This window comes from Oncorhynchus gorbuscha, linkage group LG17, assembly GCF_021184085.1.
Source record: "Oncorhynchus gorbuscha isolate QuinsamMale2020 ecotype Even-year linkage group LG17, OgorEven_v1.0, whole genome shotgun sequence".
NCBI lineage: Eukaryota > Metazoa > Chordata > Actinopteri > Salmoniformes > Salmonidae > Oncorhynchus > Oncorhynchus gorbuscha.
The window spans coordinates 9,957,344-9,972,080 of record NC_060189.1 but is presented as its reverse complement, the minus strand read 5'-3'; positions in this window follow the sequence as shown (position 1 = coordinate 9,972,080).

Below are 14,737 nucleotides of genomic sequence, written 5' to 3'. Positions count from 1 at the left end.
AAGGCAGTCATTAGAAAAACCGAGGCTACTGAGTCTGCCGATAAGAATATGGTGATTGACAGAGTCGAAAGCCTTGGCCAGGTCGATGAAGACGGCTGCACAGTACTATCTTTTATTGATGGCGGTTATTTGTAAAAAAAAAAAAAAAGTACCTTTTATTTAACCAGGCAAGTCAGTTAAGAATAAATTCTTATTTTACAAATTGGTGCATTCACCTTATGACATCCAGTGGAACAGTCACTTACAATAGTGCATCTAAATCTTAAAGGGGGGGTGAGAGGGATTACTTATCCTATCCTAGGTATTCCTTAAAGAGGTGGGGTTTCAGGTGTCTCCGGAAGGTGGTGATTGACTCCGCTGTCCTGGCGTCGTGAGGGAGTTTGTTCCACCATTGGGGGGCCAGGGCAGCGAACAGTTTTGATTGGGCTGAGCGGGAGCTGTACTTCCTCAGTGGTAGGGAGGCGAGCAGGCCAGAGGTGGATGAACGCAGTGCCCTTGTTTGGGTGTAGGGCCTGATCAGAGCCTGGAGGTACTGAGGTGCCGTTCCCCTCACAGCTCCGTAGGCAAGCACCATGGTCTTGTAGCGGATGCAGCTTCAACTGGAAGCCAGTGGAGAGAACGGAGGAGCGGGGTGACGTGAGAGAACTTGGGAAGGTTGAACACCAGACGGGCTGCGGCGTTCTGGATGAGTTGAAGGGGTTTAATGGCACAGGCAGGGAGCCCAGCCAACAGCGAGTTGCAGTAATCCAGACGGGAGATGACAAGTGCCTGGATTAGGACCTGCGCCGCTTCCTGTGTGAGGCAGGGTCGTACTCTGCGGATGTTGTAGAGCATGAACCTACAGGAACGGGCCACCGCCTTGATGTTGGTTGAGAACGACAGGGTGTTGTCCAGGATCACGCCAAGGTTCTTAGCGCTCTGGGAGGACACAATGGAGTTGTCAACCGTGATGGCGAGATCATGGAACGGGCAGTCCTTCCCTGGGAGGAAGAGCAGCTCCGTCTTGCCGAGTTTCAGTTTGAGGTGGTGATCCGTCATCCACACTGAAATGTCTGCCAGACATGCAGAGATGCGATTCGCCACCAGGTCATCAGAAGGGGGAAAGGAGAATATTAATTGTGTGTCGTCTGCATAGCAATGATAGGAGAGACCATGTGAGGTTATGACAGAGCCAAGTGACTTGGTGTATAGCGAGAATAGGAGAGGGCCTAGAACAGAGCCCTGGGGGACACCAGTGGTGAGGTGAGGAGACAGATTCTCGCCACGCGAGACAGCCTAGGAACAGTGGGTTAACTGCCTGTTCAGGGGCAGAACGACATATTTGTACCTTGTCAGCTCGGGGTTTGAACTTGCAACCTTTCGGTTACTAGTCCAACGCTCTAGCAGCTAGGCTACCCCAATATCGTTTAGTACCTTGAGCGTGGCTGAGGTGCACCCGTGACCGGCTCAGAAACCGGATTGCACAGCGGAGAAGGTACGGTGGGATTCGAGATGGTCAGTGATCTGTTTGTTAACTTGGCTTTTGAAGACCTTAGATAGGCAGGGATGGATATAGGTCTGTAACAGTTTGGGTCCAGGGTGTCTCCCCCTTTGAAGAGGGGGATGACCGCGGCAGCATTCCAATCTTTGGGGATCTCAGACGATACGAAAGAGAGGTTTAACAGGCTGGTAATAGGGATTGTGACAATGGCGGTGGATAGTTTCAGAAATAGAGGGGGGGTTGGCCGAGGTTGGAGTAGCCAGGAGGAAGGCATGGCCAGCCGTTGAGAAATCCTTGTTGAAGTTTTCGATTATCATGGATTTGTCGGTGGTGACCGTGTTACCTAGCCTCAGTGCAGTGGGCAGCTGGGAGGAGATGGTCTTGTTCTCCATGGACTTTACAGTATCCCAGAACTTTTTGGAGTTAGAGCTACAGGATGCAAATTTCTGCTTGGTGTCCTGGCTAAATTCCCAGTCTAAATTCCCAGTCTGGCCCTCATACCATAATGGCCACATGATCATTCCCAGCTTTATTGATTCCCCTGTAACTATTCCCCAGGTCTTTGCTGTAAATGAGAATGTGTTTTCAGACAACTTACCTGGTAGAATAAGGGATAAACAATACTTAGATAAGAAGATGGGCTGTAGCAAACGATGCAATTGTGCATTAGATGATGCATTCCCAGGATGGTAATATGTTGATTTACACTGAGTATACAGAACAGTAGAAACTCCTTCCTAATATTAAGTTGCTCCCTGAGAACCGCCTCAATTTGTCAGTGTATTTGTATTTGTTATGGATCCCCATTAGTTCCTGCCAAAGCAGCAGCTACTCTTCCTGGGGTCCAGCAAAATTAAGGCAGTTTATACAATTTTAAAACATTGCAATATATTCACAGATTTCACAACACACTGTGTGCCCTCAGGCCCCTACTACACCACTACCACATATCTACAATACTAAATCCATGTGTATGTATAGAGTGTGTGTGTTATCTGTCTGTGCCAATGTTTGTGTTGCTTCACAGTCCCAGCCAGCTGTTCCATAAGGTGTATATTTATCTGTTTTTTATATCTGATTTTACTGCTTGCATCAGTTACTTGATGTGGAATTGAGTTCTATGTGGTCATGTCTCTATGTAGTAATGTGTGCTTCCCATAGTCTGTTCTGGACTTGTGGACTCTACAAGGTGTCGAAAGCATTCCACAGGGATGCTGGCCCATGTTGACTCTAATGCTTCCTGCAGTTGTCAAGTTGGCTGGATGATTGTTTGGTGGTGGACCACTCTTGATACACACAGGAAACTGTGAAGCGTGGAAATACCCAGCAGCATTGCAGTCCGTGACACAAACCGGTGTGCCTGGCACCTACTACCTTACCCTGTTCAAATTAACTTAAATCTGTTGTCTTGCCTATTCACCCTCTGAATGGCACCTAAACACAATCAATTTCTCAATTGTCTCAAGGCTTAAAAATCCTTCTTTAACCTGTCTCCTCCCCTTCATCTATACTGATTGAAGTGGATTTAACGAGTGACATCAATAAGGGATCATAGCTTTCACCTGGATTCACATGGTCAGTCTAGGTCATGGAAAGAGCAGGTGTTCTTAATGTTTTGTACACTCAGTGTGTACTAAACAGTACGTAATAAATATATAGTATGAAGTATAATTAATATGTTGTTTAGTAAGTAGTAGGCATGACAGATTTCGGACACAGACACAATATATACAAAAATATATAGTGTTGGTCCCATGTTTCATGAGCTGAAATAAAAGATCCCAGAAATGTTCCATACACACAAAAAGCTTATTTCTCTCAAAATGTTGTGCACAAATTTGTTTACATTTATTTCCCTGTTGGTGCACATTTCCCCTTTGCCAAGATAATCCATTCACCTGACAGGTGTGGCACATCAAGTAGCTGATTAAACAGCATGATCATTACACAGGTGCACCTTGTGCGGGAGACAATAAAAGGCCACTCTAAAAATGTGCAGTTATATCACAACACAATGCCACAGATGTCTCAAGGTTTACTCACCAGACACATCACCCATTGAGCATGTTTGGGATGCTCTGGATCAACTTGTACGACAGCATGTTCCAGTTTCCGCCAATATCCAGTAACAAAGCCATTGAAGGGGAGTGGGACAACATTCAACAGGCCACAATCAACAGACTGATCAACTCTATACGAAGGAGATGTGTCGCGCTACATGAGGCAAATGATGGTTACAGCAGATACTGACTGGTTTTCTGATCCAGACCCCTACCATGTTTTTAAAGATATATGTCACCAATAGATGCATATTTGTCTCCCAGTCATGTGAAATCCATAGATTACGGCTTAATGAATTTGTCGATTGATATCTTTCCTTATGAATATTTGAAATTATTACATTTTTGTTCAGTGTAGCTTAACTTTTGACCATAAACATATTGTGCATTTTGGAAGAGGTGGTAGTATAGTCACATACAGGGAGGTTAACAGGGAGGTTATGGTGGTAGTAGTATAGTCACATACAGGGAGGTTATGGTGGTAGTAGTAAAGTCACATACAGGGAGGTTATGGTGGTAGTAAAGTCACATACAGGGAGGTTATGGTGGTAGTATAGTCACATACAGGGAGGTTATGGTGGTAGTAGTAAAGTCACATACAGGGAGGTTATGGTGGTAGTAGTAAAGTCACATACAGGGAGGTTATGGTGGTAGTAGTAAAGTCACATACAGGGAGGTTATGGTGGTAGTAGTATAGTCACATACAGGGAGGTTATGGTGGTAGTAGTATAGTCACATACAGGGAGGTTATGGTGGTAGTAAAGTCACATACAGGGAGGTTATGGTGGTAGTAGTAAAGTCACATACAGGGAGGTTATGGTGGTAGTAGTAAAGTCACATACAGGGAGGTTAACAGGGAGGTTATGGTGGTAGTAAAGTCACATACAGGGAGGTTATGGTGGTAGTAGTAAAGTCACATACAGGGAGGTTATGGTGGTAGTATAGTCACATACAGGGAGGTTATGGTGGTAGTAAAGTCACATACAGGGAGGTTATGGTGGTAGTAGTATAGTCACATACAGGGAGGTTAAGGTGGTAGTAGTATAGTCACATACAGGGAGGTTAAGGTGGTAGTAGTATAGTAACATACAGGGAGGTTATGGTGGTAGTAAAGTCACATACAGGGAGGTTATGGTGGTAGTAGTATAGTCACATACAGGGAGGTTAAGGTGGTAGTAGTATAGTCACATACAGGGAGGTTAAGGTGGTAGTAGTATAGTAACATACAGGGAGGTTATGGTGGTAGTAAAGTCACATACAGGGAGGTTATGTTGGTAGTATAGTCACATACAGGGAGGTTATGGTGGTAGTAGTAAAGTCACATACAGGGAGGTTATGGTGGTAGTAAAGTCACATACAGGGAGGTTATGTTGGTAGTATAGTCACATACAGGGAGGTTATGGTAGTAGTAGTAAAGTCACATACAGGGAGGTTATGGAGGTAGTAGTATAGTCACATACAGGGAGGTTATGGTGGTAGTATAGTCACATACAGGGAGGTTATGTTGGTAGTATAGTCACATACAGGGAGGTTATGGTGGTAGTATAGTCACATACAGGGAGGTTATGGTGGTAGTATAGTCACATACAGGGAGGTTATGGTGGTAGTAGTATAGTCACATACAGGGAGGTTATGGTAGTAGTATAGTCACATACAGGGAGGTTATGGTGGTAGTAAAGTCACATACAGGGAGGTTATGGTGGTAGTAGTAAAGTCACATACAGGGAGGTTATGGTGGTAGTAGTAAAGTCACATACAGGGAGGTTATAGTCACATACAGGGAGGTTATGGTGGCAGTATAGTCACATACAGGGAGGTTATGGTGGTAGTAGTAAAGTCACATACAGGGAGGTTATGGTGGTAGTATAGTCACATACAGGTAGGTTATGGTGGTAGTATAGTCACATACAGGTAGGTTATGGTGGTAGTATAGTCACATACAGGGAGGTTATGGTGGTAGTAGTATAGTCACATAGAGGGAGGTTATGGTAGTAGTATAGTCACATACAGGGAGGTTATGGTGGTAGTAGTATAGTCACATACAGGGAGGTTAAGGTGGTAGTAGTAAAGTCACATACAGGGAGGTTATGGTGGTAGTATAGTCACATACAGGGAGGTTATGGTGGTAGTAAAGTCACATACAGGGAGGTTATGGTGGTAGTATAGTCACATACAGGGAGGTTATGGTGGTAGTAAAGTCACATACAGGGAGGTTATGGTGGTAGTAGTATAGTCACATACAGGGAGGTTATGGTGGTAGTAAAGTCACATAGATGGAGGTTATGGTGGTAGTATAGTCACATACAGGGAGGTTATGGTGGTAGTATAGTCACATACAGGGAGGTTATGGTGGTAGTAAAGTCACATACAGGGAGGTTATGGTGGTAGTATAGTCACATACAGGGAGGTTATAGTGGTAGTAAAGTCACATACAGGGAGGTTATGGTGGTAGTAGTATAGTCACATACAGGGAGGTTATGGTGGTAGTAGTAAAGTCACATACAGGGAGGTTAACAGGGAGGTTATGGTGGTAGTAGTAAAGTCACATACAGGGAGGTTATGGTGGTAGTAGTAAAGTCACATACAGGGAGGTTATGGTGGTAGTAGTATAGTCACATACAGGGAGGTTATGGTGGTAGTAGTATAGTCACATACAGGGAGGTTATGGTGGTAGTAAAGTCACATACAGGGAGGTTATGGTGGTAGTATAGTCACATACAGGGAGGTTATGGTGGTAGTATAGTCACATACAGGGACGTTATGGTGGTAGTAAAGTCACATACAGGGAGGTTATGGTGGTAGTAGTAAAGTCACATACAGGGAGGTTAACAGGGAGGTTATGGTGGTAGTAAAGTCACATACAAGGAGGTTATGGTGGTAGTAGTATAGTCACATACAGGGAGGTTATGGTGGTAGTAGTAAAGTCACATACAGGGAGGTTATGGTGGTAGTAGTAAAGTCACATACAGGGAGGTTATGGTGGTAGTATAGTCACATACAGGGAGGTTATGGTGGTAGTAAAGTCACATACAGGGAGGTTATGGTGGTAGTAGTATAGTCACATACAGGGAGGTTAAGGTGGTAGTAGTATAGTCACATACAGGGAGGTTATGGTGGTAGTAAAGTCACATACAGGGAGGTTATGTTGGTAGTATAGTCACATACAGGGAGGTTATGGTAGTAGTAAAGTCAGGAGGTTATGTTGGTAGTATACACATACAGGGAGGTTATGGTGTAGTAGTAAAGTCACATACAGGGAGGTTATGGTGGTAGTATAGTCACATACAGGGAGGTTATGGTGGTAGTAAAGTCACATACAGGGAGGTTATGTTGGTAGTATAGTCACATACAGGGAGGTTATGGTAGTAGTAGTAAAGTCACATACAGGGAGGTTATGGAGGTAGTAGTATAGTCACATACAGGGAGGTTATGGTGGTAGTATAGTCACATACAGGGAGGTTATGTTGGTAGTATAGTCACATACAGGGAGGTTATGGTGGTAGTATAGTCACATACAGGGAGGTTATGGTGGTAGTATAGTCACATACAGGGAGGTTATGGGAGTAGTAGTATAGTCACATACAGGGAGGTTATGGTAGTAGTATAGTCACATACAGGGAGGTTATGGTGGTAGTAGTAAAGTCACATACAGGGAGGTTATGGTGGTAGTAGTAAAGTCACATACAGGGAGGTTATGGTGGTAGTAGTAAAGTCACATACAGGGAGGTTATAGTCACATACAGGGAGGTTATGGTGGCAGTATAGTCACATACAGGGAGGTTATGGTGGTAGTAGTAAAGTCACATACAGGGAGGTTATGGTGGTAGTATAGTCACATACAGGTAGGTTATGGTGGTAGTATAGTCACATACAGGTAGGTTATGGTGGTAGTATAGTCACATACAGGGAGGTTATGGTGGTAGTAGTATAGTCACATACAGGGAGGTTATGGTAGTAGTATAGTCACATACAGGGAGGTTAAGGTGGTAGTAGTATAGTCACATACAGGGAGGTTAAGGTGGTAGTAGTATAGTCACATACAGGGAGGTTATGGTGGTAGTAAAGTCACATACAGGGAGGTTATGGTGGTAGTATAGTCACATACAGGGAGGTTATGGTTGTAGTAAAGTCACATACAGGGAGGTTATGGTGGTAGTATAGTCACATACAGGGAGGTTATGGTGGTAGTAAAGTCACATACAGGGAGGTTATGGTGGTAGTATAGTCACATACAGGGAGGTTATGGTGGTAGTAAAGTCACATAGATGGAGGTATGGTGGTAGTATAGTCACATACAGGGAGGTTATGGTGGTAGTATAGTCACATACAGGGAGGTTATGGTGGTAGTAAAGTCACATACAGGGAGGTTATGGTGGTAGTATAGTCACATACAGGGAGGTTATGGTGGTAGTAAAGTCACATACAGGGAGGTTATGGTGGTAGTATAGTCACATACAGGGAGGATTATGGTGGTAGTAAAGTCACATACAGGGAGGTTATGGTGGTAGTAAAGTCACATACAGGGAGGTTATGTTGGTAGTATAGTCACATACAGGGAGGTTATGGTGGTAGTAGTATAGTCACATACAGGGAGGTTATGGTGGTAGTAGTATAGTCACATACAGGGAGGTTATGGTGGTAGTAGTAAAGTCACATACAGGGAGGTTATGGTGGTAGTATAGTCACATACAGGGAGGTTATTACGTTTACATTACATTTAAGTCATTTAGCAGACGCTCTTATCCAGAGCGACTTACAAATTGGTGCATTCACCTTATGACATCCAGTGGAACAGTCACTTTACAATAGTGCATCTAAATCTTAAAGGGGGGGGGTGAGAGGGATTACTTATCCTATCCTAGGTATTCCTTAAAGAGGTGGGGTTTCAGGTGTCTCCGGAAGGTGGTGATTGACTCCGCTGTCCTGGCGTCATGAGGGAGTTTGTTCCACCATTGGGGGGCCAGAGCAGCGAACAGTTTTGACTGGGCTGAGCGGGAGCTGTACTTCCTCAGTGGTAGGGAGGCGAGCAGGCCAGAGGTGGATGAACGCAGTGCCCTTGTTTGGATGTAGGGCCTGATCAGAGCCTGGAGGTACTGAGGTGCCGTTCCCCTCACAGCTCCGTAGGCAAGCACCATGGTCTTGTAGCGGATGCGAGCTTCAACTGGAAGCCAGTGGAGAGAACGGAGGAGCGGGGTGACGTGAGAGAACTTGGGAAGGTTGAACACCAGACGGGCTGCGGCGTTCTGGATGAGTTGAAGGGGTTTAATGGCACAGGCAGGGAGCCCAGCCAACAGCGAGTTGCAGTAATCCAGACGGGAGATGACAAGTGCCTGGATTAGGACCTGCGCCGCTTCCTGTGTGAGGCAGGGTCGTACTCTGCGGATGTTGTAGAGCATGAACCTACAGGAACGGGCCACCGCCTTGATGTTGGTTGAGAACGACAGGGTGTTGTCCAGGATCACGCCAAGGTTCTTAGCGCTCTGGGAGGAGGACACAATGGAGTTGTCAACCGTGATGGCGAGATCATGGAACGGGCAGTCCTTCCCCGGGAGGAAGAGCAGCTCCGTCTTGCCGAGGTTCAGCTTGAGGTGGTGATCCGTCATCCACACTGATATGTCTGCCAGACATGCAGAGATGCGATTCGCCACCTGGTCATCAGAAGGGGGAAAGAAGATTAGTTGTGTGTCGTCTGCATAGCAATGATAGGAGAGACCATGTGAGGTTATGACAGAGCCAAGTGACTTGGTGTATAGCGAGAATAGGAGAGGGCCTAGAACAGAGCCCTGGGGGACACCAGTGGTGAGAGCGCGTGGTGAGGAGACAGATTCTCGCCACGCCACCTGGTAGGAGCGACCTGTCAGGTAGGACGCAATCCAAGCGTGGGCCGCGCCGGAGATGCCCAACTCGGAGAGGGTGGAGAGGAGGATCTGATGGTTCACAGTATCGAAGGCAGCCGATAGATCTAGAAGGATGAGAGCAGAGGAGAGAGAGTTAGCTTTAGCAGTGCGGAGCGCCTCCGTGATACAGAGGAGAGCAGTCTCAGTTGAATGACTAGTCTTGAAACCTGACTGATTTGGATCAAGAAGGTCATTCAGAGAGAGATAGCGGGAGAGCTGGCCAAGGACGGCACGTTCAAGAGTTTTGGAGAGAAAAGAAAGAAGGGATACTGGTCTGTAGTTGTTGACATCGGAGGGATCGAGTGTAGGTTTTTTCAGAAGGGGTGCAACTCTCGCTCTCTTGAAGACGGAAGGGACGTAGCCAGCGGTCAGGGATGAGTTGATGAGCGAGGTGAGGTAAGGGAGAAGGTCTCCGGAAATGGTCTGGAGAAGAGAGGAGGGGATAGGGTCAAGCGGGCAGGTTGTTGGGCGGCCGGCCGTCACAAGACGCGAGATTTCATCTGGAGAGAGAGGGGAGAAAGAGGTCAGAGCACAGGGTAGGGCAGTGTGAGCAGAACCAGCGGTGTCGTTTGACTTAGCAAACGAGGATCGGATGTCGTCAACCTTCTTTTCAAAATGGTTGACGAAGTCATCTGCAGAAAGGGAGGAGGGGGGGAGGGGGAGGAGGATTCAGGAGGGAGGAGAAGGTGGCAAAGAGCTTCCTAGGGTTAGAGGCAGATGCTTGGAATTTAGCGTGGTAGAAAGTGGCTTTAGCAGCAGAGACAGAGGAGGAAAATGTAGAGAGGAGGGAGTGAAAGGATGCCAGGTCCGCAAGGAGGCGAGTTTTCCTCCATTTCCGCTCGGCTGCCTGGAGCCCTGTTCTGTGAGCTCGCAATGAGTCATCGAGCCACGGAGCAGGAGGGGAGGACCGAGCCGGCCTGGAGGATAGGGGACATAGAGAGTCAAAGGATGCAGAGAGGGAGGAGAGGAGGGTTGAGGAGGCAGAATCAGGAGATAGGTTGGAGAAGGTTTGAGCGGAGGGAAGAGATGATAGGATGGAAGAGGAGAGAGTAGCGGGGGAGAGAGAGCGAAGGTTTGGGATGGCGCGAAACCATCCGAGTAGGGGCAGTGTGGGAGGTGTTGGATGAGAGCGAGAGGGAAAAGGATACAAGGTAGTGGTCGGAGACTTGGAGGGGAGTTGCAATGAAGTTAGTGGAAGAACAGCATCTAGTAAAGATGAGGTCGAGCGTATTGCCTGCCTTGTGAGTAGGGGGGGAAGGTGAGAGGGTGAGGTCAAAAGAGGAGAGGAGTGGAAAGAAGGAGGCAGAGAGGAATGAGTCAAAGGTAGACGTGGGGAGGTTAAAGTCGCCCAGAACTGTGAGAGGTGAGCCGTCCTCAGGAAAGGAGCTTATCAAGGCATCAAGCTCATTGATGAACTCTCCGAGGGAACCTGGAGGGCGATAAATGATAAGGATGTTAAGCTTGAAAGGGCTGGTAACTGTGACAGCATGGAATTCAAAGGAGGCGATAGACAGATGGGTAAGGGGAGAAAGAGAGAATGACCACTTGGGAGAGATGAGGATCCCGGTGCCACCACCCCGCTGACCAGAAGCTCTCGGGGTGTGCGAGAACACGTGGGCGGACGAAGAGAGAGCAGTAGGAGTAGCAGTGTTGTCTGTGGTGATCCATGTTTCCGTCAGTGCCAAGAAGTCGAGGGACTGGAGGGAGGCATAGGCTGAGATGAACTCTGCCTTGTTGACCGCAGATTGGCAGTTCCAGAGGCTACCGGAGACCTGGAACTCCACGTGGGTCGTGCGCGCTGGGACCACCAGATTAGGGTGGCCGCGGCCACGCGGTGTGGAGCGTTTGTATGGTCTGTGCAGAGAGGGGAGAACAGGGATAAACAGACACATAGTTGACAGGCTACAGAAGAGGCTACGCTAATGCAAAGGAGATTGGAATGACAAGTGGACTACACGTCTCGAATGTTCAGAAAGTTAAGCTACGTAGCAAGAATCTTATTGACTAAAATGATTAAAATGATACAGTACTGCTGAAGTAGGCTAGCTGGCAGTGGGTGCGTTGTTGACACTACACTAATCAAGTCGTTCCGTTGAGTGTAATAGTTTCTGCAGTGCTGCTATTCGGGGGCTAGCTGGCTAGCTAGTAGTGTTGTTTACGTTACGTTGAGTTAAAAGAACGACAATAGCTGGCTAGCTAACCTAGAAAATCGCTCTAGACTACACAGTTATCTTTGATACAAAGACGGCTATGTAGCTAGCTATGTAGCTAGCTACGATCAAACAAATCAAACCGTTGTACTGTAATGAAATAAAATGAAAATGTGATACTACCTGTGAATGCGACCGGGTTGTTGAGTCTATTCAGAAGACGTTGGCTAGCTAGTAGAGTCTCCTACGTTAAGGACGACAAATAGCTGGCTAGCTAACCTCGGTAAATTAAGATAATCACTCTAAGACTACACACTCTAAACCTAAACAACACAATTATCTTGGATACGAAGATATGAAGACAGCAAAGACAGCTATGTAGCTAGCTAACACTACACTAATCAAGTCGTTCAGTTGAGTGTAATAGTTTCTCCAGTGCAGCTAATCAGTGGACGTTAGCTAGCTGGCTAGTGAAGACTATGTTAGGACGGCGAAATACGATAATTACGCAATTATCTTTGATACAAAGACGGCTATGTAGCTAGCTGAGAAGAAATTGCTAAGATTAGACAAACCGTTGTGCTATAATGAAATATAATGAAATGTAATGAAATGTAATGAAAAATGAAAAAGTTATACTACCTGCGGGAGCGAAGTGCCGATGCGACCACTCGCTCCAACCCGGAAGTACTTGGTTATGGTGGTAGTAAAGTCACATACAGGGAGGTTATGGTGGTAGTAGTATAGTCACATACAGGGAGGTTATGGTGGTAGTAAAGTCACATACAGGGAGGTTATGGTGGTAGTAGTATAGTCACATACAGGGAGGTTATGGTGGTAGTATAGTCACATACAGGGAGGTTATAGTCACATACAGGGAGGTTATGGTAGTAGTAGTATAGTCACATACAGGGAGGTTATGGTGGTAGTAGTATAGTCACACAGAGGGAGGTTATGGTGGTAGTAAAGTCACATACAGGGAGGTTATGATGGTAGTAAAGTCACATACAGGGAGGTTATGGTGGTAGTATAGTCACATAGAGGGAGGTTATAGTGGTAGTATAGTCACATACAGGGAGGTTATGGTGGTGGTAGTATAGTCACATACAGGGAGGTTATGGTGGTAGTATAGTCACATACAGGGAGGTTATGGTGGCAGTATAGTCACATACAGGGAGGTTATGGTGGTAGTATAGTCACATAGAGGGAGGTTATGGTGGTAGTAGTAAAGTCACATACAGGAGGTTATGGTGGTAGTATAGTCACATACAGGGAGGTTAAGGTGGTAGTAGTATAGTCACATACAGGGAGGTTATGGTAGTAGTATAGTCACATACAGGGAGGTTATGGTGGTAGTATAGTCACATACAGGGAGGTTATGGTGGTAGTATAGTCACATACAGGGAGGTTATGGTGGTAGTAAAGTCACATACAGGGAGGTTATGGTGGTAGTATAGTCACATACAGGGGTTATAGTCACATACAGGGAGTTATAGTCACATACAGGGAGGTTAACAGGGAGGTTATGGTGGTAGTAGTATAGTCACATACAGGGAGGTTATGGTGGTAGTAAAGTCACATACAGGGAGGTTATGGTGGTAGTATAGTCACATACAGGGAGGTTATAGTCACATACAGGGAGGTTATGGTGGTAGTAAAGTCACATACAGGGAGGTTATGGTGGTAGTAAAGTCACATACAGGGAGGTTATGGTAGTAGTATAGTCACATACAGGGAGGTTATGGTGGTAGTAGTATAGTCACATACAGGGAGGTTATGGTGGTAGTATAGTCACATACAGGGAGGTTATGGTGGTAGTAGTATAGTCACATACAGGGAGGTTATGGTGGTAGTATAGTCACATACAGGGAGGTTATGGTAGTAGTAGTATAGTCACATACAGGGAGGTTATGGTGGTAGTAGTATAGTCACATACAGCGAGGTTATGTTGGTAGTATAGTCACATACAGGGAGGTTATAGTCACATACAGGGAGGTTATGGTGGTAGTAAAGTCACATACAAGGAGGTTATGGTGGTAGTATAGTCACATACAGGGAGGTTATGGTGGTAGTAGTATATTCACATAGAGGGAGGTTATGGTGGTAGTAGTAAAGTCACATACAGGGAGGTTATGGTGGTAGTATAGTCACATACAGGGAGGTTATGGTAGTAGTAGTATAGTCACATACAGCGAGGTTATGGTGGTAGTATAGTCACATACAGGGAGGTTATGGTAGTAGTAGTATAGTCACATACAGGGTAGGTTATGGTGGTAGTAAAGTCACATACAGGGAGGTTATAGTCACATACAGGGAGGTTATGGTGGTAGTAAAGTCACATACAGGGGGTTATAGTCACATACAGGGAGGTTATAGTCACATACAGGGAGGTTAACAGGGAGGTTATGGTGGTAGTAAAGTCACATACAGGGAGGTTATGGTGGTAGTATAGTCACATACAGGGAGGTTATAGTCACATACAGGGAGGTTATGGTGGTAGTAAAGTCACATACAGGGAGGTTATGGTGGTAGTAAAGTCACATACAGGGAGGTTATGGTAGTAGTATAGTCACATACAGGGAGGTTATGGTGGTAGTATAGTCACATACAGGGAGGTTATGGTGGTAGTATAGTCACATACAGGGAGGTTATGGTGGTAGTAGTATAGTCACATACAGGGAGGTTATGGTGGTAGTATAGTCACATACAGGGAGGTTATAGTCACATACAGGGAGGTTATGGTGGTAGTAGAGTCACATACAGGGAGGTTATGGTGGTAGTATAGTCACATACAGGGAGGTTATGGTGGTAGTAGTATAGTCACATAGAGGGAGGTTATGGTGGTAGTAGTAAAGTCACATACAGGGAGGTTATGGTGGTAGTATAGTCACATACAGGGAGGTTATGGTAGTAGTAGTATAGTCACATACAGGGAGGTTATGGTGGTAGTATAGTCACATACAGGGAGGTTATGGTGTAGTAGTATAGTCACATACAGGGAGTTATGGTGGTAGTAAAGTCACATACAGGGAGGTTATGGTGGTAGTAAAGTCACATACAGGGAGGTTATGGTGGTAGTAAAGTCACATACAGGGAGGTTATGGTGGTAGTATAGTCACATACAGGGAGGTTATAGTCACATACAGGGAG